The following is a 25,351-nucleotide window of genomic DNA, read 5'->3' as shown; positions in this document are numbered from 1 at the left end:
CAGCTGGGGTCTAGGAGGAGAGCGTTCCTAAAACTGAATCAGAGGGCCCGGAAAGCTCCGTCTCCGCCTGGGCAGCCACCCTCATTCCCCAGGGTACCCAGATGCAAAGCCCTATGCGCCTCTAATTCCTCCCGGTCAATCACGAACACACCTCTTATACATGAGAGGACTCCCACTCAGAGCTGGGTATTACAAGCTGAAAAGCCCCACAACAGTTCTGCCCAGGGTATCAAAGAGATGAACCGGCTCAGAGGCACAGGTGCCTCTGAGGGACGCAGGGACTCAGACTCCCATTCCTCTGTACGGAATCACCACCGGGCCACAGCCTCCACACCTCCTGCTTCCAGTTCAACGGGAGAAACGCCTCGAACCTGCTCCCACATCTCCCTCACGGGCCACACATCCTGATGGATCTTCCTGTGGCTCTGTCTTGTAGTCCCTGGCCTACTTGTCCCATTTTGGTGGCTCCCAAATACGGGAACATTCAAACCCCACAGGCAACCTGGGATCCTCTGAAATGACGCACATGTCCTTCAACCTTGTCTCCCACAGCCCTCTGCCCCTCCTCCCACCCCTGATCCTCTCCCCTGCCATGCGCAGTTCCCACTCCAACGCTGAGCACGCTGCTCACCCTACGGCCCCACCCTTCTCGCCACCTGGCTCCTGGCCCTCTCTTGAGGCCAACTGAGCGGAACCCCAATTCACCAGGCGCTGAGCCTCCCTTCTCTTGGCAAGTGTTCTACCTGCCTGTGTAGACTGCGAACCCCTCGAGGGTAAGTAATGGCTGTGTGAAAAACTCTTGCAACTGCCCAATGCCCAACACACGATTCGAATGGTAAATGTTACCTGATCCACCGAGCACGGTTCTGACGCCCAGGTGACAATTCAGAGGGCTTTCAGAAAACACAGGACCACTGGGGTGGCTGAGGGAAGAACACTGCTTTGTTTTGTTTTGTTGGTACCAGGGATTAAACCCAGGGGTCCTTATCCACTGAGCCACATCCCCAGTCCCTTTTTAAATATTTTATTTAGAGACAGGGTCTCACTAAGTTGCTTAGGGCCTTGCTAAGTGGCTGAGGCTGGCTTTGAACCTGCAATCCTCCTGCCTCAGCCTCCAGAGCCGCTGGGATTACAGGCGTGCACCACTGTGCCCAGCAACACTGGCCTTCTTGAGGTTTGGGGGGCACACCTATTCTGCATTTGCAGGAGGCAAGGGGGTCTGGCACCTTCTAAGAACTACCCTGCTGAGGAGGACAGCTGGAGTTGGCCCCCCTCCTGGTCCTGCACCCGCCCATGACAGAGGGGTCCTTGCCACCCTTTCACAAGCACTCAGAGTCTGTCTTCTTCAGGGGAAGAGCTGGCCAGTGAGCAATGTGGCTGAGTGGAGCAGCTCACAATGACCAGAAGAGTCAGGGCTACGTGCCCAGAAGGAGGAGGAGACTCCGATTCTGGGAAATCAGGTTTGTTGAGCTCCACCTCGGTCATCACGGACCATCACCAACAATGCTAGGGTTCCCAGAGACACAGGGGAAGGCTGAGTGCGGGAGGTGAAGTCAGCAGGGCACTCAAGGATCAAATCCGCCCCCCAAAGAGAGAGGGGTGGTCCTGAATAGCAGGCTCTGGGAGGAACTGTGCGGTCAAGGCCCTGCCTGTCAAGATCTACCAAAGGGGCAGTGCGTGCCTCAGGACTTCGTTGAAGTAAAGGAGCTCTGGAGTCTCAAGCCTCGGAGCAAATCCTGACCTTGCCACCCAGCAGCTGTGGAGCCTTGGGCTGGTCACTCAACTTCTCTGAGCCTCATTCATTCTACATAAATGACTGTGTCCTCTGAGAAAACAAGAAGTGAATAAAAACACCCAGCACAGTGCCTGGCATTATATAAGGGCCCTCCTTTCCTTTTTTTGTTTTTTGGTACTGTAGATTGAACCCAGGGGCACTTAACCACCGAGCCCATAGGAGCCCTCTTAATGCTGCCCTCCCTCCTTCAAGCCTTCAGACCTCAGGGCTGTCCCAGCACAAGACCAGAAGCAATAGAACGTTCCCCAGCAAGAAGGTTTGCAAAGAGAGGTGACAAAAGTCACCAAGGGAATCACCAGGCCATCCCACGGCTGGTACAAGAGCGCTGGATCTCCGTCAATGCCTGTGTTTCAAAACACACGATGCTCCGGGGCTCAGATCATACCCAAACAGGAAGTTTATGACAAACTCAGAAAACACGCACACGCAGCTGCACAAGTCTGCACACCACTAGGAAAGACACCATCCAGTCCTCTTGGAGGGCTCGTAGTGGACCAGAGCAGCACCCTGACCATGTCCCACCACCCTGCTCGACCCGAGTGTCAGGATGCACCCCTGCTCCAGGCGCGAGCGCCCAAGGGCTCTAAGCTCCACTGTGTGGAGTTGCTCTGGTTTGCCCAAGCCAGGATCCGTCCCCTCAGTCCTCCTCTCAGGCGTCAAGGACAGAGGGTGCTCTGACCCTCTCTCGGAGGCTGGGAGGCTTAGGTGTGTGGGATGATTTTTCAGCTGGGAGATCTCAGCGCGGAAAGAGGAAGTGACATGCGGCGGTCCCACAGGGCTCCAGCCCGCATCTCCCTCTGGCTACCCCGCCAGGGCACATTTCTTCGGGTCCCTCAGTGCTCCTTAGGAGACCTCAGGCTGCCATGTTCTTCTCTTCTGAAATCCCACCAGGCAATAACAAGCTCGCGTGTATGTCCGTGCCAGTATGAGGCTCTGAACTCCAGTAACTGTATGGAAGTGCAGACAACAATGGAGGAAAAGCCAGAGGGGCTCCTTCCCCACGGCTCACCATCTCCCAGCCCCTGTGGACTGAGTCTGCTTCTAGAAAACCTGCAGGGTGTATGTGCACCAGTAAATACTTGGTCACTAATAAGCAACATCAATCCCATTCCTACCACCTCCCCCAACCTCGGCAAGGTCACGTCCCCCTTGTTTTTGGTTCACCTTGAGCAAGGCCAGACCCAGGTCCCACCCCTCCTGCACAGGTGGCCCCATTGTAAACCTGGTCACCTGACCGCTGGCTCCACAGCTGCCCCCACTCAGCACCTCCCGCAGTGGTTTCCCCACTCCCTCCCCAAATTAGGTTCCTTTTTAAAAAAGTGACTCATTTAGGAAGAGACAAAACCAAAACTTCAATGATAAAGATAAAACAGCACCAAGACTCTTTAAAACACCTCCCACTCCACGCTGAATCGAGATCTGATAAGCCTCCCCAGACTGGACCTCCTAATTTGGAACTTACGGTAGACACAAGTTCTTCTAGCAAAAACACTTCCAGTAAGGTCTTCACTCTTTACATGCAGTGTCTTCTTCACAGAGAGAGAGATGGCCTCCGGGCTCCAGCCAGGAGCTTTTGCAAAATGAAGGAAGGAGAAATAAAAGATGAAAGTCGAGACTTTCCACTGGGTCAAAAAATGATGTGAGGTTTTACTACATTTATGATTCTGATTTATTAACACAGGATATTGGCATTAGATCATGAGCCTAATGAGAATTATGGGGGGTTTCTCATTCAAAGACAAGACTTCTTGGTACGTAAGATGTCGACAACATTCGTGCACAGTAGAAAAGCACACGATTACATAATACGAGGCGCACAGTGAGGCCTAAATAAAACTAGGCTAGATGAGCAACCAGGATGATCGGAATCCAGGGGTTCTCAGCGTGGCCTGCCTTTCTTTAAATTCCCAGGCACTCTCCCCAAGAAATTCTGGTACATGTCATCTGCTGTGGGGCGCTGGCTTCAGGTCTTCTTGTTTGTGTTTTTGAAATTGTTTCCAGTGATGTGCATTGAGGGTTGAGAATGCCTGACCCCACAGATAAAGAAAACCGAGATCTAAAAAATTAAGGAGAGCTTAGGGTGTAGCTCACTGGTAGAGTGCTTCTCTAGCATGTGCAGAACCCTGGGTTTGATTCCCCAGCACAGAGAATAAATAAATTAAATTAAAATAAATAATGAAGAAGCAGTCCAAGATTGCACAGCCAGTAACAGATAAAATCAGAACCAAATCTGCTATGGACAACTCTTAGTCCAGTTCTGCAGTTTTTTGCTCAGGTTTCTGGTATTTATAAATTTGTTTAAAAAGAAATTTTTTTAACAAAAATGGAACTAATACAGAGTTGCCATTTTTTAGTTTTGTCAGGTAAAGGTATTTTACAAATGTCTACCAATTACTATCACCACTTCCTGACGTGCTTCTGGCTTATTTGTTTTCCTAATACCCTCTCTGCTCCCATCCCACTCCCACCCAGGAGGTAGAAGCTGATGATCAGGCCCCTGTCCACAGACTCACTCACCTTCATTCTCCCTGCTCCTTATGATAGATCCAACCAAAACCCAGTCCTGGAAAATTCTTCATCTCCTCCTTTCCTTAACTCTACAGACATCTGTTTCTGAAAGTCCCGACTCCACCCACAGACTACTTCCCAGTCCCTCCAAACCCACACTTCACCTTCCCCCTGACCCTGACCTGCATACAACATCTGCCCAAGTTACAACAACCAATATTTACAGTTTGCTATTCCACCCACCTTGGCCCTTCTAAATGTCTCCCTGATCCTGGCTCGCTGAAGATTAGAACTAGGGAGTGAGAGAGGAGTCCCAGTAAGGGGGGTTCTCTTTTTACCCTTTGGTTTGAATTTGGGGCAAGCATGTATTCTTTTCAATGACAAAAATCACACGCACACAAATACACGTATATTTGCTTCTACTTTGTGAATTCAGGAAATAGTCTGGGAAGTCTACATGCCCTCGTAAAAATATAAGTGATCTTTGAGTGGTGGGATCACAGGTGACATTGATTTCACTTCCCTTTTCTCCTTGTTATCTTTATTATGTTTTACTTATGTTAATAAAACAGTATGGAGAGCTTAAAACCAGAGGCAAGGCATTTTCCGATCGCTGAAATCTCACAGTGTTAAGAGAAAAGACACCAGGCCGGGTTACGGGCTGGGGTGCAGAATCACCTCTTTTTTGTAAAGTGGAAGATTACCCATCAGGCTCTCGGGGCCTCTGTGCCCTGCCCAGGCCTCTGACTCAAGCCATCCCCCAGTCACGTGGGTCCCCAAGAATAGATGGGGAAGCGAGGTCCCAGCACAGGGCTCAAGTCCCATGTAGAGCCGTCTGGCTCCTGAGGTCGTGCCCCCTGTGGCCCGCGGGCCCACTGTGCTTGGACCCCAGGCTGTGCCCCCACATTCTGTGAAGGCAAATAGCAACACGCAACCCAAATTGAGAGTCAAACCCACAACTTATAGCTCAAGAGCCCCCAAACCCTTGAGATGGGGTGTAAGCTGGAGGATTCTCCACAGTCCCCACAGCTCCATAATGCCTAGCAAGGGGAAGAAGAGGGGTGAAGGCGCATTCTAGCAAACAAGAGCAGAACTGCGAGAGAACCCGTGAGGTCAGAGGGTGTGTGATATGTTCAGAGAGGTACAAGGCCTGCCTTCTGGACATCTGCAGTGTCTCCTAACACATCCAAGGCCGAGCAGAGAGAAAAAGCCCCAAAGACTTCTTAATAGCAAAATCCCCCCCGGACCTCCCGTGAGGCCCAAGTGAGGAACTCTCAATCTTTCATGGGCTCTGCTTCTTCAACCCGCTTCCCCACGACTCCATGGACCCTTCCCGTGTCTAGGAGGATCTAGGCCAAGAGGAGTGGGTGGAAAAAAATAGGAATAAAGAAAAAAGAAATGAGATTAAGCAACACCACCCTGAGGCAGTATGGAGCCCTCACAGCCCCACATGGAGCTGTGGTCAGTGGTCTGGGGCGGTTCCTGAGATGCAGGAGAGGAGGTTCGGCCTCCTCCTGACCTCCTCGTCGCCAAAGGTAAAGAGGTGAAGGATGTGTGCCAACTGCCCAAATTTCTTGGACCCTTAAAGTAAGTTTTAAAGAACTCGGAAACTTTTAAAGCGCCCAAACAGACTCGCTCATACCTGATCCAGATGCATGTGTGGCCTGTGTGAGGTCATTTTTGTTGTGGGGGTCCTCGCTGCGGTGCTGGGGATCACAGCTAGGGCTTCGTGCATGGTAGGCAGGTGCTCTACCACTGAGCTACACACCTGGCCCAGGGCCTTTCAGGAAACCCTCATGGAGGCCACTGACCTAGCCCACAGTTCCAATGCTGTAAGGAGGAAGCCCTGGACAATTTGGTCTCAGGGGTCCCCCTTCACTGCACTTGACTGCCATACGGCAATCCATGCATACAAGGGGAATCACTATTCCCACACAAGAGTCCTGTTCCAGGTAGGAGTGTGTGCCTGTCTTCTCCCGGCAACCACTTGGACTGGAAGCCCAATCCTTCCCTTTCCTTCTTAAAAATCCTCCCTTTTGGTTCTCAGCAAGCTTCTAACCATGCATAAAGCCAGATCCCAAATCTATGGACTCCTATCCTGGGGCCGCTCTCCCATGACTGGCTCCAGTGACGGCTCCCTCTGGCCTTGGCGTGGTAATGGCTTTCCCCATGACGCATCCCTGTACACCATACCATCCCAGACAGTCCTGCAACCCTCCTCTAGCTCTGTAAATACTTTTTTTCAAGTTCCTTCTATTAAACCTCTTGAGCGAAGAATTCAAAGAAAACTCAGAACCCAAGATCTGCACCTAAGAATGTCGGAGTCTTGGGAGGACTCTGGAGATGTACACATTCAGAATAGATGAATGACATCCCGAGAGAGGACAGAGAGCTACCTGCCACCCACTGCCAAAGGAGAGACGTGGGAGGTGGGAGTGGTCGGAGAAAGTCTCATGGAGGAAGTGAGATCTGAGTTGGGTCTCAAAATCCAGGGTCAAGTAGGTCAAGTGGAGAGGAAGTGGGAGACCATCCCCAGCAGTGAGCCGGCCCATGAGTGGCACCCAGCACAGGGTGGGTGGGGCATACCCCGAGGGATGGTGTAGGAGTTAGACAGACTGGTCCGAGCCCACCTCTGCCTCTTATCTAGCTGTGTGGCTGGGCAAAGGACTGACCCGTCCCAGCCCCCATTCTTCATCAGTAACTTATGAAGACAAGGACAATGGCACCTGCCCACCAGGGTGACTGTTTACAGAGAGGATGCTTAAGATACCTAGGATACTCAGTGCCTGCCACCAACAAATAGGACCTGTTACTCCAGCTCCCATGCAAACTACCTAGTGCCCATCTGCCGAGGCCGCCAGGGCTCTTTCTTCATGAAGGTGGGAACAAGCGAACACTTGCAGGCTGGCTCGTCACTGTGAATACCCCAACAAAGGTAAGAGCCAACCGAGCCTTCGAACGCCCAGGCAGCAGGGAGGGAACTCAGCGTGCCCCCCACAGGCTCTCCTGAGCCCACTCACCGCATCCCTAGGCCTCCAGCGGGATTTAGCCAGGGAGAGCCTTTATCCCCGCGTCTCCCTCCTCAGCACAGTCGGCAGTGTTTATGTCCCTTCACCATCACAGCTACAGTCAAGGCCCCTTCTCCCCAACTCTGGGGCTCCCTCCTTCTGGCTGCCCGCCCTTGCCAGCCCTGGGGTTCCTTGCCATCCCTTGATGGTTTCCCTAACACCACCTACTTTTCTGTAAATAGCCTCTTTCCTTAAAGTCTCTCCAGTGGTACATTTTGCAGGCACCCATCATTTCCTGCTGGGTGTCTGACTGAGAGCCAGGACAGACATCCATCCACCGGACAGACGGCGCTGAGACAACAGCCCCATCCTACCCTCCCCAACTTCGTGCCTAGGCAGAAAGTGAAAGGCAGCTATTAAGACAGAACACCCACGTGTTTTGCCCAAGAAGAATCCTCCAGGAATTGAACACCCCTGGGCAGCTGGATCAAACCAGGAAGTCCAGGGACAAGCAACTTTCCCAACCCTGGCAGGTCCATTCAGAGGTTCCCTCAAGCCCACCACGAAGCCACAGTGTCCAGACCAGTGTCTAGCACATAGTAGGTACTTGATACATATTTGCTCATGGAGGTCCTTTTAGCTGAAGGTGGAAGCCTGAAATTCAAAAGATCTTTCAGGAAAGGATGTTCTGCAGAAGCAGCAACTGCATAGGGCAGCCACTGAGGTGCCCTCTGCTCACCCTCCCAGGTGACCAGAAGCTCTGAGGGACCCCAGCTACCTCCAGCAGGCTCGCAGGTTCCAGTCCTTCACGCCACAGATGCAATTTCTGCCTCTCCTAGCAAGTCATGCCTGGGCCTCAGAGTTTCCTTGGTATTTCTTTTGATGATTTTACCGTTCCCCTCTCTCCCTCACAAAGACTTGGTTCAGTGCAATTCAAAAGCATTTATTAAGTGCTTACTGTGTACAAGCACCATGCCAGGCACTAGAGATGCAAAGATGATTAAGATAAAGATCTCGGAATCCAGGGGCCATCAAAAACATGAAGGAGGAAGGCTAAATACGACTAATGGGGCCTCTCAGGGAAGGGCGAAACTGGAATGAACCTGGGTCTTGAAGGATGGGGCTGTGATTCTAGTGAGGTGGGGAGGGGGCAAGTGGGGTGGAAGGAGCAGAATTGAACCATCTAGGGCAACAGCAGAACAGAGCGGGACAGGGGTCTGTCTCCAATCCAGACCACTTGACTCGAGACCCAGGCACACTCCACAGAGCAGAAGTGAAGTCTGATCAGAAGGCTCCATTCCAGTAGCCTCCAAAGTAAAAATGGTCCACTTTCAGAAAACAGTCAAGGCAGTGGCTGCGTGAGAGCAAACCACTGGTCCTCGAGAGGGGGTGTCTCAGCCTGACACTCACCACCACCTCCTCAGTCTTGAGGGCCTTGAGGTTGGTGGGATCCACATGTGGAAAGGGGTCTGGACACCCCAGGTCTCCACTGACATACACACCCATCCCAGAAAAAATAAAAAACCCTCCAAGCATGCCTGCTCTTACTTGGAATTCTAAAATTAAACCTTCATTCCTCTCACCTCAAAGCTTTTTCCTTTTCTATGCTGATATGCAAATGCCCGGGGAGAGGCTGCATCTCAGCAGCCATATACCAACTTGGCACGAAGACTTCCACAGACCTTTCCTGGAAGACAGGCTGCCTAAGGGATGCTTAGGAGATGACCTGGGATTGGAGGAGAGGCGGGAGGAGGAGGAGGAAGAGACTGCTGGAAGGAAAGGGGCGACTCCTGCACCCAATTGACAGCACCCAACCAGGGCAGAGGGGAGGGCTGAACACAGCCCTTGGAGCCTCCCCCGCGGCTGGTTTCTACAAAACCGATATTCGATTCACATACCATAAAACTCACCCTCTCAGAAGGCACAACTTGCTGATTTTTAGCCTGTTCACGAGACCATGGACAGGGTCCAAACCCTCCCTTCCCAGTCACTGACTTTCCAAACACACAGTGGCTCAGGCAGCTCCAAATCAACCAGGCCATGATGGGAACAACTCCATTTTTCTTTTTTTCTTTCTTTCTTTCTTTCTTTCTTTTTTTTTTTTTTGGTACTAGGGATTGAACTCAGGGGCTCTTAGCTACCAAGCCACATCCCCAGTCCTTTTTACATACATATTTTTTGAGACAAGATTTCACTACATTACTTAGGACCTCACCAAGTTGTGGAGGCTGGCTTTGAACTTGCAATCCTCCTGCCTCAGCCTCCCGAGCTGCTGGGACTACTGAGGGAATTCTTAATGACTCTGCAAATGTGTATCCCACATCTCCAGGATCCTGGCAGCCCAAGATGGAAGCAGAAAGAGCAGCGCTGGCTTCGCAGGCACGAGCCTGTGCAGCCTCGCGGGGCCCCATGCTTGATTGAATGCACTGCTGTCACCATCTTGAAAGTCTTAATAATCTTAAAACAAGGGGCCCCACATTTTCATTTGCACTGGGCCCCACAAATTATGAAGCTGGTTGTGAGCAAGAGGCCAAGGCAGGGGAAGAGGAAGGACTCGAATCTTCCCAAAGCTGATGGAAAGGCTGCTACTGCTCACTGGGCCAGGTCGGTGGGCCATGGCAGGGTACCAGGTCTGCAGCGATGCCGAAAACCCAGCTCAAAAACCGCCTGAGACCACATCTTCCTACCCCAAGGCTGAGCAGTTGGCTGATAAGGGTTCCCTGAAACAGTCAGACTGGCTGAAAGTCAACGTGATAAGGGGAGAAGACACAGGCCCAGACTGTAAAGCAGGGGCACTCAAACCGAAACTCGTTTGATCTAGTGCTCACTTACAGGTTAAGAGCAAGAAGAGGAAAGAAAGAAAGAAAAACCCACGTTAACTAAAGTAACCGGCACTGAGAGAACTTGTTAAAACACTTGCCATTTTTTTTTTTAAACTGTCGCCTTTATTTCCAGTATATTAGGGAAGTTAATCGTTTCACCAAAAAACCTGTTTATCTGATCCAAAGGGAGCACCAGGTGGGTTTCCAAGGCAGATACCCACAGGGATGTCAGTACGAGAAGGCTCTCAGGAACAACACTAGGTTCCTGGCTCTTGTCCCTTTATGGCAAGAGACCCCTGAAGTCCATCTGCAGGGATCCCTAAAGCTCAGACCCACCCCCCTCAACCTACTCCAATTCTTCCCTTATAGATGAGGAAGCTCAGGCAGTGAGAGGGGAAGTAACTGGCCAAGGCCACCCACAAAAAGGGCAGGACCAGAACCCGGAAGCCTTTAGCTTCCCCTCCCCACCTCCCAATTTCAGGAGAACAACCTAGATTCAGATCCACAGGCCAATCTTCCCTGGGTCCTCGGCTCGAGTCTTCTAGCACCTGTGTTTGTCCCTCGGGAAAGGAGTCTGCCATGCAGAAACATTTGAGATTCCCGAAGCCTGATACAGAAGACGCACCTGCCTCCACCAGTCACCATCTCTGTGCCACCACTGGGCAAAGGGTCAAGGAGCTCCAGGTAGAGCTCTGGGCCTTTCTGGGTCCAGGGCATTTATCAACATTACCTTTCCTGAGAAGACTGGAGCCTCACCCTAGTATTTTCAGTGACAGGTGAGGGCCACACAAGGTGGACAGAGCTCAGGACAGGAAAGGCTGGCCGTCCGCTGTACCAGAGAGGGATCCCAGGGCCCCTGGGCTGCAGTGGACTTGCCAGCTCCCATCACATTTGTCCCTTTTTTATAAAGCACAGGAACCAAATCAAACCCATCTAACAGCCTGAATCCCTTTTAGTTCGATTTGTGTTCCTCTCTCCTACCTTCCTTCTGCTTTCCCTCACTTTTTCCCATGAATGATTCATTAGTGAGCACTTATTAGATGCTGGGCACATTCCATCCGCTGGGGCTGCAGCAGTGAACAAAACAGAACAGGTCTTGGTATTTACACTCTAAAGGGAGGAAACAAAGAGTTAAAGAAATGAATTATATACCTTGTCAGAGGGCAAAGAATGCTCTGGATAAAAATAAACCAGGATAAAAGGGATAGGAAATGGTAGGGAAGGCAGATATTTTATCTAGGATGTTCAGGACAGGGGTCTCTGGAGGGGGTAAGGGAAGGAGGGAGTGCATATCTGGGGGAGATATTCTAGGCAAAAAAATCAGCAAGTGCAAAGGCCCTGGGGTAGGAAGGTCAAGAACAACCAAGACTCTAGCATGGTGTGAGTGGTGAGAAGGGCAAGTTAGAAATGCAAGGCGGGGTGTGGGGAGGGGAGGGAGCTGAAACAGGCAGGTCGTGAAGCTACAAGTCCTTTAGCCTTTTCTCCTAGTGAAACAGTATGCAGGCTCTGAGCAGGGGTAACTGATCTGACATAGCCTGTCACATGACCTCCCTGACCACTGCTATTACCAACCAGCCTACGCTGGGCACATCTATGAAGGGACCAGATTCAGGAGCTAGACCCTGAGCCCAGCACAGTCTCTATTCCTGTGTGATACCAAGAAAACATTTCCCTTCTCCTGAACTCCGAATTCATCTCTGTGAAATGGTAAGGTCACACTAGAAGATGTCCAATGTCCTTTCTATAGAAACTCTTATTTTCTGACCCTAATACTACTGCCCCAAGGGTCTAAGTCTCTGGAAGCCCCCAATTATTTCCCACGGCCTACCCCACCCCAAAGCAAACACTCACTGCCCCAAAAGCACAACTCTCTAGGGAGCAAGGTCCAGCCCAGGAAACAGCCACGTCAGCAACGTCCTCCACAGATTATAAAGAGCCACCACTAAAGATAGCGCAGCTTCCACACGAGTCAGGGTGGGGCGCGGCCAGCAGGGCCCAAATCAGCAGGGCGCTACTGAGTTGGCGTCTGCCTAGGCTGCCTCAGTCTCTGGGTCTCTCACGCCACCTGCACCTCCCTTCTGGGTGGGAGAAAGTTCTGGGTGTAAGAACTAAGTACTCTGGGGCTGGAGACGTCGCTCAGTGGTAGAGTGCTTGCCTGGCACGTGAGGCCCTAGGTTCCATCCCCAACCCTGCAAAACAAAAAGAAACAATAGCTCCACCCCGTCCGCCTCCTTGAGGGTCCTGCTGCATCAAGACTCAAGCCTCGGAGGAGGAGGCAGCACGAGCAGGGCTTGTCCCTCCACCATCAGACTGGGAGCTCCCTGAGGAAATGGTCTGCACCACCCAGCAGACGGGGACGCATCCCAGGCCTCCTCCTAGGCCTTCCCACCAGAGAGGGGCTCCCCACGGCATCTTGCCACTCAGGCTGGGAGCCCCCTGAGGCAGAGACTATGTGTCCCCAAGAGATTATGTCCCTGATGGCAGGGGTGCTGCCACCCCACTGGACTGGAAGCTATCTGAAGACAGGGTTCCTGAGCCCTTCCCCTCCGCCACCACCCTGAACCCCACAGGCCTTCTCCCTATTATGTGATTTCTTAAAACAACATGCTGGAAGCACAGGGTCCAGCCAGCCACCCCTGCACCCTGTGATTCCTAGGAAATCTCCCTGAAGATGACCTCCATGCAGAATAAAAAGACAAGACTTCAAAGTCACCGTTCCCCAACAACTTCTCCGCCACTGTTTACAGGCTCTGCCCACAGGCTGTCACCACTTTAAACAGCCCTTTCTGGTGACCAAGGCCAAGGCCAAGCTGGAATGCACCTGAGGACCGAGAGCACGGAATCCAAGCAGGGTTCATGCAGGTTCAGGCACGACCACACTCGCAGCTTCCGGGATGGGGAGGAGAGTCATCTCAGGGGCAGGGGAGTCCTCCCTCAGCCGAGGAGGTGAGGGCGGACAGCAAGGATCGGGCCTGGCTCGGCACAAGCTCGGCAGCTCACGGGGCAAGCAGAACCTGCCCCAGACACCAAGGAGGGACATTTGCACACATGTGGACTCAGAGAAGCTGCCAGAAGCTCCCCGGGAATGCAGCGTGCTGGCTGCTGTTGGCAAAGGGTCTCTGCAGAACCGCAGAGGAACAGGAAGGCTGGAACTTGCAACGGCTGCAGGCGGTCCCTCATCATGGCCATCACCGTCCTAGGTCACACGCCAACTCTGCTGATCTTCATAACCTGCTAATGCCACTGCCCTCCTAAAGACCAGGCAGCAGAGGCCCGTCCAGAGTCACACAGGGGGGAACGCAGCAGGCACAGGGTCCCAAAAATGTGCTCTTGGCAACCTCCCTCTCCAAAGCCAAAGGGCGCTGCCTCTGCTATTGCAGCTGGTTCTTCTGAACCCCCAAGGTGGACGTGGAAAGCCATCCAGCCACAACATCCTGAGAGCATGGGAGACTCGGGTGGGACCCAGGGGCCCACTGCACCAAAAGCTTGGGTACACTGAAAACACCACCCTAACGGTCTTTATGACATCCTTTCAGAAGCCTCAGGTTGAAAAAAATCTACCCTCCTGTGTTCCCCTTAGGGGGGCTGGGGTTGTGGCTCAGTGGCAGAGCACTTGCCTGGCATGTGTGAGGCACTGGGTTCAATTCTCAGCACCACATATAAATAAATAAATAAAATAAAGGTACTGTGTCCATCTATAACTAAATATATATATTAAATATAAATAAATAGATTGATAGATAGATAGAGATTTTTTAAAAAGTATCCTTAGGGAAAAGAGTGATCCTTTTAGCAAAACCCCAACCAAAGTCATGATTATTTAAAAAGAAAGGAAAAAAGACAGCTAGTGGTAAAGGAGAGAGGGGGGAAAGGAGGAACATTAGTGGTCCCCAACATGTCTCAGCTCTCACTGTTGCTGGGGTTCGGATCCTGGGCCTTGCACGTCTTGGCAAGTGCTCTACCACTGAGCCACATCCTCGGCCCTCAATCATTTCTAAACAGTGTGTCAGTTACATTTTCAACTAAAATTCCCCATTTCTCTTCAGCCTTTACACCCTTTCAGGAGAAGTTCATCTACGTGTACATTAGTGAGTCCCACCATGACACCCAGGAGTCTTCATGACAACTGGAAACCAAAGGAAACAGGGGCTTCTTTAGACTTTTTTTCAGATTAGCAACTGCACCTGCTGTCTGCACAGATGGACACTTGGCATTTCAGGTTGACATGGGGGCTGTCCGCCACATGGGATGCTCAGCAGCATCCCTGGCCTCTTCCCCCTCCCCATCCCTAAAATGCGACCAAAAAATTCCTCCAGATGTGACTGACAAGTGCCCTTTGGAGGGGGCAAAAGTGGCTTCCAGCTGAAAACCACTGTATGGAGCAAAGTATTGAACACACAACCGACAAACTGTTTAAAAATAAGCATATCCCACTTTTCCTGACTCCTTGGACGCCAGGAATTTGAAAACTCTCCATAGAGCTATGTGGCTCCTTCCTGTGAACACGCCCAAATACAAGTGCTCCAGGTTCTCTGCCTGCCCCTCCTCCAACCCTAGCTTCCCACTCTCAGTCACATTCACACTCGGAACCAATCCATCCTCAGGCGCTAGCTGTCCCCCTGGGTGGGGTGACTGTCAGCTCTGAAGGAGCACTGCAGGGGTGAGAGCCGGACAGCATGGGCTCGGGGACTCCAGCAGCCTCAGAGCAGCAGTGGCCACATCCAAGAGAAGGGACCCGCTGTCACCTCCAGCGTGGCTGATTCCTCGTGCTCCCCAAAGCCTCATCTGAACGCACAGCTTGCCTCAGAGTGAACGATGCCAATTCCGAAGATAGGTCAAAGAGAGAACCGAATCTAAGACCATGAAAGACCAACAACCCAACAGATACATGGGCAGAGCATGAATCACAAGAAAAGGAAACACAAATGGATCTTGAACTTGTGAAAAGATGCTCAACCACACTCATAAAAGAAATGCAAATTAAAACTAACTGAGACACCGATTTTCATCCATCAGATTGACAGAGATCAAAAACTATGATAACTCGCTGTGTTGGCAAGGGTGCCTCATTCACTGATGGTATAAAACTCTAGAACCTCCTTGAAAGGATACTCATGCCTATCTACCAACATCACAAACATATGTGTGCCTATGCCAGCTCCACTTCTAGGAACTTAGCCAACAGAAATTCTCTTATATATGCAAAATGGTATATATAGCAGGATGCCTACCCATCGTGGTCTGATCTGTAATGAAAAAAGACTGCCACCAGCCTCATAATCACTTTTGGGGGAGTGCTTCAGTAAATTACAATTCTTCTACAAAATGGAAAGCTACACAACCATGAAAAAGAATGAAAGCATTCTCTCCATCATCTGGGATGATTCCAAGATATGTGGTAGGGTAAAACAAGCAAGGCACAGAATAACATGAATAGTAGAACAATAGCTGTTGGCAAATACCATGTACTCATATGTGCATTTATATGCCTAGGATGTCTTTCCAAAAATACCCATCAGGCGCTAATCACAGTAGTTATCTCTAGAGAAAACAGCTGGTCAGCTAGGGGCAGCATTAGTTATTCCACTTTAGACACTTTATAACATGCAAATTTTGTTCCGTATGTGCACGATTCAATCAATTCATCAGTCAATAACAAGCAAGCACTGAGGAAAAGACAGTAAGTCATTGATCCAGTGGTACACCATCATGTGACAGATGTCACAGGTCAGTTTCCATTTTAAATCCTCTATTCCTACAAGTATCCATACTTGTCGGTTCTAATGTCCTGTTTTTTTTTTTTTTATCCAAAAGTAGGATGATCAGCACCTCCAGAACAGAACGGAAAAGAAACTCACCAGCTTCCTTCCTCAACAAGGTTTTGAAAGCACTCAAGCTCAAAACTACCTTTCCCTCCTCTGAATAACACAGTCGCTGACACTGAGCGCCACTGTCACCCTGGAGCTTCAAGGACAGGCAAGCAGAATCCTTCAGAAGGTGCACTGCAGGATCAACGGCCAGGGACCTGGGGGCACCCACACTTTTAACAGGGCCTCAAAGCACTATCGGCTGGAACCGTGCATCACAAAGTGACCTGGACCCCAACACCTATCGGGAGTGGCGGGAACCCCAGCAGCCACCGAGGATCCTCCCCGCAGCTCTGCCTGCGGCGACGTTTTAATGGCGTATTTCTCAGAGGTGCCACCGACACCACTTTAAACCCACCCCACCACCACTGTCACTTCGTCATAAAATAACCCTTATATTTTAAGCTGTAAATCAGCATTTGTCAAGTTCTAAATTGGGCTACAGCAATATTTATTCATCAAAGGATAAATCTTCCCTGCACAGTCATAAAACTGCCTAATAATTTAATATGCTATCATTCTTACCTGAAACTTGTCAGAAAGTGGCCTGAAAGAGGCATGTGTTTTACAGTTGACTGGCGTTAAGTCTATAGTTTATTAAAGAGTTCATATTTTTTAATTCTCTTATGGGGGCATGGCATAAAAAAACACATCCTATGCAGAATAGCAATTCAAAGATTCATTAGCATCTAATTTGGGGTGAAGAAAAGCTGATTCCCCAAAAAGGACCAAAGAGTTCTCTGATGAGTGATAGAGACAGGACAAGGAAGAAAGAGGCAAATGCTAACATGTGGAGCAGGGACAGAAGCAGAGTGGGAAGAATCACGCCGGGGGACAGGACCCAGGAGCAACCAGACTAGATGAAGAGCCGTTTCAAGAAAGAGGTTCAAAATGCCTCTCGGCAGCAAAGTGTTTACAGCAGGGTGAAGAAGTCAACTCCTGGGACCCTTTCAGGTCCTTGGAGCAGGAAGCTCTCCGGACCTGCTGGCGGCACATCTGCATCAGTGTATTCTTCCCTCAGCCACCACCGAAACATGTCTCTTTAAGGACAAGATGAGCAGCAACCAAGCCCTTAGGTCAAGGTTTCTCGGCCTTGGCACTAAGGACGCTGCAGGCTGATAAATAATGCTCTGTTCGGGCTGCCTCCTGTCATGGAGGGTGTTCAGCAGCATCGCTGACCTCTGTCTGTTAGTTACCAGTACCAACCCTCCCAACCTGGCGCACCGCCAATCTTGACAACCAGCAAAGTCTCTAGACCAAAGATGTCTCCAGCAGCCAAGCTCAAGTGCACCTGAGAACTGCTGCCCTTAGCCCAGCGAAGTCTAACTTAACTAAGGTGGACTGCTGGGGCTAAACCCATTCCCCACAACAAGGGTAATCTGTTCCCTTTGTGCTGCCTCTTCTCTGAAGTTTCAAAATACAAACAGAAGGAAACGTAGGCACCTGAGGGCCAGTACTGATCCACACGCCATCAACCTTCCCTCACTAGTGAAGTCCAAGTCTGCCCACAAGCCAAAAGGAACTTGCAGACTTTGCCTCCCTTCTGTGTTCTGCAGCCCCCCCATGTCCCCCACCCCCCCAGGCTTCACCTTTCATTACCAAGTCACCCCCCATTTCCTTTACGTTTTTCCACAACCTTGTGGTTTACTTGGGCACAAGAACATGCTTCAGGCTGGCATGCACTGGTGGTTAATGACATGGTGGGTTTCCAAGCCACAAACACTATTAATTTTATGTTCTAATGCACTCTCCTTGTTTGTGGGCGAGTTGGGGAGGAAACCCCTCCCTAGGGCTGAACACTGAACTCCTTACAATACTTAAAGAATCAAAAATAGTGAACCACCTTTTAGTTTGAAATAAGAAAAAAAAAAAAAAAAAAAAAGTCCAAGTTCATACATTCACATTCGGAACTGCACTTCCTGCAACAGACCAAGATGCTACATGGGACCAGCAAGATTCCACCCAGTGAGCCATCTAGTTATCAAGGCATTTAAACCAATTGGGAGATGACAGAATCTGGGCTGGACTCAAATAATGCTGTTAAAAGTTTCAGCTTTGATTTCATTGTGGAGATTGAAAAAGGAAAAAAAAAAAAAAAAAAAAAAACCAGCAAACTTATCAAGGCAGTTTTAGAACAGGATGGAAAATATTAAAACAAAGCTGGTTTAGAATTATTTTTCATCTATTCATCCTCGTCTATCAAGCGGTGAGATGATGTTCAACCCCCAAAAGCAGAGGAGCAGGAGAGAGGTTGCATGGGGCCACCTATGCAGTCTCAGCTCAGCACTGGCTGGCCTGGTACCAAGTCCACAAAGTGGCCACTGACCACAGTGTCCAGCAGGTACAACTTCCAATCATGTAAACTGACTTCTCTGAACTTTTGATGGAAAAAAAAAAATGAAAAATTAGACTGCCATGAGATTTTCCTTAAAGCTTTTCCTATCTTTCTCAAGTTCCATTCATATGAAAAATGCCAGCTATTGCTATCGCCAACCAGCACATTTTTAAATAGCATGTGGCACTGCCAGAGGAAGAGACACCCAAGGCTTGGGCTCCTCAGAAGGTGGGGGTTCGGCTAGGAAGGTGTTTAGAACTCCCCAAAGTAATCCATGAATGTCAAATGGTGCCTGAAGACAATCCTGCTTGGTTTTTTAAAACTGTTTTTTCTCATGCCCTATTTGTTCCATTCATCGCACACAACTTCACTCAATTAGCTAAGAGTCCAGGGTAAGCCTTCCACCAAACAATATTAGAAAAAATACAAAACAAGACAAAAATGAAGGCATCAGAGGCAGCAAGTTCCCCAAGTCACAGGCCACAGCACACACTAGCTGATTACAGCCTGCAGGTATTGTAAACCTCTGTCTCACACACCATCCACCAAGACCTGGACTCCAACACTCAGAGCAGGCCTTAAACACACCTGAGAACGGCAGAGCCAGAACACCACAGATTGACGTAACGGAGCTGGGCAGACAGACCGGCTTAAGAAAGAAAAAGAAGTGAAAACCCTTCACGTTTCTCTAAAATAGCCTGTCCTGGGTGCATTTCCAAGAGAATGCAGTTGGCGCAAAAACCTGCCAGGCTGCGGTGCAGGCAGAAATCAGATGTGACTCTCTGCGTATCAGAGGGCAGACTGCCTATCCAGCAGTAATGCTGAGGGAGTCGAGGTCAGGATGAGCCCTGGACTCAGCCGCCCCAGAGAGGCATTCTCAGGATGCAGACCTACCTGAACCCAGCCAGCCCAGAGGCGAATGCCAGTGAACACAGAGGGCAGCATGGAAGGCACAGGCTGGACAAGAGTGACAGAAGGGACGGGATGCCTCCTCCGCCATCTTGAGTCATTGAACTGACTGCTCTAGGTCTCCATCGCCCATCTCTCCATGGCTGCTCCTCAGCATTGATTAAGATAATACCTGTGACCTAAAACTAGGGCTTTGGACCCAAGGAATGTACCCAGTAAGAATGGCTCATCATTCCTACTACATTATTTTATTATTAATATTATCCTGTCTCCCAACCTCAAAAGCCTGACGGGAAGGTAAAATGAGGCAACACAGGTGAAGCTCATACAAACACATAGTTCTTACCATGAGCTCGGTTACGGTGAGCACGAACCCACTCAAAGCCCAGCTAATGTGGCTACAAGAGCCAAAGCAACACCTATAAGGAGCTTCCTTCCTCAGGACCACGTCTGCTCTTCAAATAAAGAGCTGGTTGTCTCAACCAACAACCCTTCTCTCCACCTGGCTGGCCAGTCATTTGCCCCTGGACATGTGAAACGTGCCCTCACTAGAAGAAGGTGTTTCAGGCAGTGACAGACAGTTCTCACTGGGTTTGGCGAGGTCTTGTTCAAGTCAGCATGGGGCCTTCACCATCCTGGAAACTCATTACTGAGTTGGTTCACTCTCCTTTTTCAGTCCTCAGTAGGAAATGAGAGACGGAGACAGAAGCAGACAAGTACAGGGAGCAGAATTCCACTTCCCCACCGTCCCCAGGTCCAAGGAGAGCTCAACCTAGACCACAGGAAGGTCTACAAGAAGAGCACCCCAAACAGCTTTGCCAGCCCTTAGTCAAGAAAGGGAGAGCGAGAGGATCCACAGCATCTGACTGACAGGAGTTGGTGTCAGTTTTGCTGAGTTGGAGGGGGTGAGGGTTAACATCTTCCCTAAACTCGTTCACTCCTAACTCTCTGCATAGGACTCTGAAGAGGTCAAGCCAATTAAAACAAACAAGAGTGTCTACCCCAACGTTTAAGAGCTACATGATTTTAAAAAGAAAAAAAAAAGTCCTCAGGGTTCTGAGTACATATCGTAAGCTTTGTTCTGCTTGCTTCCCCACTTCCTGTTGCTTCCTCACCTCATAACTTTTTATTTTTGAAGCCTATGTCTTCGCATCGGTATCACCGTAAGGTTTCAGTGGGAGGCCACCGGAGGGACCAGGATGAGACTCGGTACTGTTCTGAGACACAGGACTGTACCAAAGACAGAAATCACAACTGCCCAACCATCAGGAAAGTACACCCAAAATTTCACGGCCTCCTGTCAACTGTGGGGGTGCTAGGAAAACACTTGTGGGTGAGCTTTACTTTGTGGGTAGCATCCTGTGTGGGAGGAATGGCCACTTAACCACGAGCTAATACCAGGTGGCTTAGAACTGGGAGCCCAGGGGAAAAAACACACAGCACCCACAGACCAAGAAACACCCCAAAGGAGACACATTCCAGATCTCTGGGTTATTCAGACCCTTCCTGATCTTTAACCAAACCCTGCACTCTGAGGGATGAATGCCACTTGGAGGAGGAACCAAACGATTTAAATGCTTTGTGAGTGGAACTCCGTCTAATATCCAACTTAGAATAAAGGTCAGAGCAATAAGAAACATCAAAAGGGGCACCATGTGTCAAGCCCACTGTGGTCACAGAGAAGGAAACTGAGGCCAAGGCCTGCATCACAGAGCTAGCTTATTAACCACAGAGCAGTACAAGACCCCAGTTCCCTCATCTCCCAGGGTAGGGCTTTTTAAGATCTTATCAAATGAACCTCAGGCAGAAGCACAATAAATGTTGGCTCAGTCACAATGGACACTGGTCGGTCCCCAAGGCGTAGTCCGTGGAGAAGGCAATTCTAAAAATGCTTTTTTGTCTGTAAGATACAAGAAGGTCACACCTTCTAGAAGTATGTTTGGGGAGTGGGGTAGAGCAGCCTGTCCTCACAACCACTCTGGCTCTGAATGCTTAGGGTTACAGGCTGCCCTTTGACAGGTGCCTGGACTAGCTTGCTGCACCCCTCTGCAAGGACTCCCCAGCCAGAGGGGAAAGAAAGTCAAACCTGGGAGACAGGGAGGTATTGCTCAAGGCACAGGACTGGGAATAGAAAGCCGAGCTCCCCTCTCCAGGGAACACGGTCTCACAGGTGGTCTCAGGGGGCCATATGACCTCTGTGCCTTCCTGCACCCGTGGATGCCGTGAGCACACTGATCTCCAAGAGGCTGCTCCCCTAGGAGTCTCTAATCCTCTTCCACCCCTGACCACCACAGAGCTCATTCTCCTCCTCCCACCTCACGGCCTGGGCTTCCTGCTTGCTCCACCAGCCTGGCACATCTGCCAGTCCTCAGGATGTGGATTGGCACTTTGGAGGTTCTACAGAGATCTGAGCCTGATTTGAGCTCACCCGGAGCCCTCCATGTGCCTGCCCAGATCCTCCCTGTGCAATAAAACTTTGCTCCCAAAATAAAATAAAATTGAAAATGACACAAGGACCAGCTGTGTGCAAGGTGCCTGGCTACATCCGCCGTGGGCTCTGAGGAGAACATCCAGAGCCGGGATCTGAACAGCCAAAGCCCAGCCGCGCCCCCTCGGTCTCCACCTCCTTCCCCAGACCATCTTCACAGACCGCACCAACGCCCGGCGCTGCCGCATGTTTACCTGTCGCTCATCATGGTCTCCCTCGCTGGAAGGAAAGCTCCCTGAGGGCAAGGGTTGCAGGCGTGCATACTGGCAGGCAGGGCACATGACAAAGGGCGGGCTTCCATGTCCACTGAAGAATGAACGAAGGAATGAGCCGTCCATCCTGGATGTCCCCCCATCCAGACCAAGTTACTTAATTAATGTCTCTAAGTTTCACATTTTCCTCATTAATTAAAAAAAGGAAAAGGAGAATAATAGTGTCTTCTTTACATGACTTAAGTGAGGAAAAAATGAGAAATTGACTGTAAAAGCATTTAGGATGTACCTGGTGCATCACAAACCATCAATAAATGCTATTACTTGTTCACCCTTATTATTATAGTCATTGATGGGAACACAGGGAAATAAAGCTCCTTTATTATACCCTGGGCAGTTTTTAGGCTAAATAACTAAAATTCTGTGTGTGAGAGACCCATCTAATAAAGGATCATTAAGAGAGGACTGGGCCAGGGGCCTGCATAGCTACGATGGTCCCTCAGAGCTTGTCTTGGTGTAGAATTTTCCATGTAAAGTCATGAGCTCGTTTGCCTAAATGCTGCTTTGCAGGCCTCCATCAAAGACATCGCACAAGCAACGAGTCGTCAAACACCTAATTCCTGCCCTCAAGACCTTACAGTTCATTTGGGGGAAATGAGGCATTAACATACGAAAGGAGAACTACAAATTCAAACTCAACATATGGCAAATGTTGATTAAGAGCACTCAAGACTAGTCCTGTAAGCGTTAGTAAATGACAAATATTTGACAATCATCTCTCAAAAAAAAAAAAAAAAATCTGGTTGTAGCATTGATCAATTTCCACCCTGGCCAACGTGAGGGCTCTGGACATGGAGCTGGGGAGAGCTGTGCACAATTGATTCCCCCACACACCACCAGAGTAGGTCCCATAATCAGACATTTCTCAGAGAAGTCAAAGGCCACAAGGCAAGTGGTCGATGCCAACTAACATCTTTATGGTACTGCAGGTGGCAATGCACATCCAAGAATGAGACTGAATTTCACCTTCACCTTCTGGTCAGAAAGGTCTCATTACCCTCATTTTGCAGATAGGGGAAATGAGTGTCAAAAACACCACCACCAATTTTGTCATTCTGCATCATCAGGGCTTGAACCAGGATTTTACAGGGCAGCTGTGACCTCTCATGGTACGCTATGCCCCTGAGAAGGAGCGAAGGCTTCCTAAAGCAGCAGCTGACGGATGATGAGCAGTAGGTAGGGGGCAGGAAGAAACAGGGAAGGTACAGTATTTACCTGGATGGTGAATTTCCTGCAGAGCCCCAAGATCTAGGGAGCATACAAGGAGCCTCTGCACCTTGAAACTTAGGAAGCCACGTAGTCCAGACTGCTCTACCAGTGACCTAACTATAACACCTGTATTCTCAAATCCACTGCAGCATAAGGGAAGGAGCCCAAGAAAAGGAAAGCGATTTAAATGACTGACCAAAGGGGGCTAGTTAAATAAGTTATGGAATATCCCACACGATTGAATGCTGTACCACCACAGAAGCTCATGTTTTAGAAGAACAGTTAACAACTAGCAAATGCTCACAATATACGATTTTAAAAGCATGTTACATAACAATATGTACAGTATGATTCCAGTTCTGTAAAAAAGGAACAGGCAGGCCAACTCCCAACATGTACATGCACAGAAAAAGAGTTGGGGACATTGACTTCAAACTCTTCATGCTGGTTGCTTCCAGAAGGGTAGGATTATGAATGTGTTGATTTTCTTCTCTATGATTTTCTTTATGCTTCAACTTTATCTTACTGCTTGCACCATAAAACAATAAACAGACTGGATTTTTTTAAATCTGGATTTTCAAAGACTGAGAAGACTAACTGTAAAGAATCGATGAGGTAGACCCCCCAGGGGGACACTTCTCTTGGGTGAGAACCATGTGCTCAAGCCTCTAATACTTTCCCCATCACCCCCAAAGAGACAAGCCAGTTCCCCCCACAAACCCCATCTCCTCTGCACACAGACATGCATGCATGCACATAACACATGCTAGCAGAAGACTATGTGTCCATGCCACCCACTGCCTGCTCCTTCAGTGGGCCATCATCTCGACCTCATGCCTAGATCTGCCTCAAGCTGGGTGGGACAAGGCATGGGAGGCACAGTAAAGAAGGACAGCCAGGAATTCATGAGTACCCTTCACGTGCAGGGGGTTTCACAAATGCGATGGCAGACGTACACCAATTCTAAGATGGGCATTGCTAGCAACATTTTAGAGAGAAGGAAAATGAAGTTCAAAAGTGATATCCAGAGTCACACAGCCAATGAGTGCTTGGAACTGGAAATGAAACCCAAGTCTAGCCAGAACAGTCCCTAGATGCTCAGGCGGCCTGCCCAACAACTGGACTTGCCCTTCACAAAATGCAAAATAGTAATGCTAATGCAAAACAGTAACATTCCAATACAACCTATTTTAATTTATACTAGGGCTGAAAGTGAAACACACCACCAGTCCTCATTTGAGAATATAAAAATATAGATACTTAATCATTAAAAAAAGAAAGTAAGAAAAGGAAAGGCGGGGGTAAAAAAAAAAAAAAAAAAAAAAACCTTCAGCTCTGTGCTCAACCCTCATTCAGTGAAGTAAAAATAAAAACCGAACCTTCCCCCAACACATTGTGCTGTAATGAGAGCACCAAGCCAATCTTCTTCACTCCCACCCACCCCAGCCCACTTCGTTTAAATTTAGGCAACCACCAGGCAAACTGTACCCAGTCGCAGTCTCTGAGATGAAGTCATGAAGTCCTCATCTGTGACACCAGCACTTATTTCAAGAAGGGCAGGCAGGGCAGAGATGGCCGGTCACCCTCGGGCCGTGGGGAAGGCCCTTCATGAAGAGTCATGTGTGGCCTGGCTCAGCCGCCTGTAGCTGTGTGACTCTGTGGCAGCCAACGAGCCCTCTCTGGGTCTTGGCCATCCCTCTGCAGAGTCAGGATGGACTGTTTAAAGCCATCACCAAGGCCCACCTAAATGTGCAGGTCTGAGGCTCCTAGCACCCCGGTGTGCACAGGGGTAGCCTGATGGCAATGCCCCCAATCCAGTACCTGGAGAATGAACAACCTGAGATTTGGGGCGGTCGGGACCCAATGAGTTGAGAGGACTAGGAGCCTCTGTCATTCTTAGGCTCTGGCTCTGGAGTACTCAGTTCTTGGTAAGTATTTGGGCAACAGGAGAGAGAGCGGGGAAGGTTGCAGCACGAAGGACCCTGCGGCTGCCCTCTACTCCAATCGAGGCAACAGCTGGAGGTATTTTATGGCTGGACTCAGTGAACCCAGAATCCCTAATACCGTCTTCCTCCCCCACACCTGACTTCTTCCCCCCCAACCCAGGGAATTGAACCCAGGCCCTCATGCATGCTAGG

At 49.7% G+C, this 25,351-nt stretch overlaps 1 protein-coding gene across 17 annotated transcripts in view; it reads right to left on the bottom strand.

The window, feature by feature from the left end:
- Positions 1–25,351, bottom strand: part of TRERF1 (transcriptional regulating factor 1) — a 206,621-nt gene that overhangs the window by 129,400 nt on the left and 51,870 nt on the right. For 13 of the 17 annotated variants that reach the window (XM_079147724.1, XM_079147725.1, XM_079147714.1 and 10 more), the window contains one exon: positions 3,258–3,365. The exons of 3 other annotated variants lie outside the window; for them this stretch is intronic. The gene's annotated coding sequence lies outside the window, so the exon portion shown is untranslated. Of the gene's footprint in view, positions 1–3,257; positions 3,366–21,926; positions 22,564–25,351 lie in introns of those variants that run through there. One more of the 17 variants, XM_079147728.1, reaches the window with a different exon arrangement.

Source organism: Sciurus vulgaris, assembly GCF_902686455.1.
Source record: "Sciurus vulgaris genome assembly, chromosome: 7".
NCBI lineage: Eukaryota > Metazoa > Chordata > Mammalia > Rodentia > Sciuridae > Sciurus > Sciurus vulgaris.
This window is presented reverse-complemented; position numbering and strand designations above follow the sequence as displayed.